Source organism: Temnothorax nylanderi, unplaced genomic scaffold (assembly GCF_030848795.1).
Source record: "Temnothorax nylanderi isolate EJ_2023f unplaced genomic scaffold, tnyl_v1.0 TNYL_tig0308_pilon, whole genome shotgun sequence".
NCBI lineage: Eukaryota > Metazoa > Arthropoda > Insecta > Hymenoptera > Formicidae > Temnothorax > Temnothorax nylanderi.
This window is the reverse complement of record NW_027249370.1, coordinates 108,378-109,669: the sequence shown is the minus strand read 5'-3', so window position 1 is coordinate 109,669 and position 1,292 is coordinate 108,378. Positions and strand designations below refer to the sequence as shown.

At 37.0% G+C, this 1,292-nt stretch overlaps 1 non-coding gene across 1 annotated transcript; it reads right to left on the bottom strand.

The window, feature by feature from the left end:
- Window positions 1-326: 326 nt before the first annotated feature.
- On the bottom strand, window positions 327-519 carry LOC139780979 (U2 spliceosomal RNA). The gene has a single exon (XR_011720391.1). It is a non-coding gene; the product is annotated as a U2 spliceosomal RNA (small nuclear RNA).
- Between the last annotated feature and the right edge of the window lie 773 nt (window positions 520-1,292).

The following is a 1,292-nucleotide window of genomic DNA, read 5'->3' as shown; positions in this document are numbered from 1 at the left end:
CGTACGCACCGGGTAACGCCGCGCGAACTTGGGCGCGCGGTCCCAGGGCGAGCAGTCGCGGCACTCCACTTTCGCGGTTCGCGGCACTATAAAATTTATTTCCCCGGGAATAAAGCTTCAAAGTATGAGTTTTTAATCGGAAATTTCCCGGGGAACACGAAAAGAACACTTAAAATAACACGCGGACGTCGCTTCCCGGCCGGCACACGCGCGAACACTCACACTCGAAAATCGATCATTCTAACCTAAGATCGTGTGCCGGCAAATGCTCTCCGAGCTTTTATCTAATAGACTCTTAATATCAAACAGATTTTTGAGCTTTAATAGATTATTGGGCCGGTCCCGGCGGTACTGCAATACCGGGTCGACCCGCGGCAGGGCCGGAGCAAGCCCCGGGACCCCGCCTGGGCTCAAAAATCAGTTTAATATTCTGAGTCCTCTATGAGGACTGTATCAGATATTAAGCTGATAAGAACAGATACTACACTTTGATCTTAGCTCAGAGAGCCGAGAAGCGATGCCTTCAACTCGTTTCGTACCTCTTATATAGCATACGTGGTTGAATTTTAAGTACGAGTTATGGTTCTACCTCATGCGCGACGTAGCGGTGAACGCTGATACTGTATACCAGTATACCTCTGTCTGACCAGTATACCTCCAGTCATCAGATTGGAAGACTATAACCTATTGATCAGTTCGTATGGATTTAATAAATTCATACTCTATTAATGATTATTAATTACGTCTTAGGGGTTTTACTTGATGTGTATTTGTATGTATTTTTATTCATCAGTAATAAATTTTTATGTATGGTGTGTTCATATGTAAAATGGTATGTTTATGTTTAAAATCTTATGTTATTTGATAATTATACAGCTTCTAAATCTTTGTACTACCAGATTATATTTTATTATAATACAGTGTGGATTTATGATTTATATCATATTTTTATATATATATATGATACGTAAAAGAAACAAATATATACATGTTATTCACACATGTACATATTTTTGATATTTTTTTTCTGACTTAATACTACATAAATCGTATATATATAAATGCATATTTTCAATTCCTATCTTAATCTTTTAAATTCCTGTCATGAAAACTGTCTTATTTTCTATATGTTATTTGTCTCATTGTCCTTGTCATCTATTTTCGCATTGTATCATATTTTTTACACTGCGTATAATTTTTTTAGTTATTTTCGATAGCATTCTGACATAATCTAATACAGCAAGTATAGCAAAATCTGTGTCAAACTGTATTAACAGGTATGTCAAAGTGTA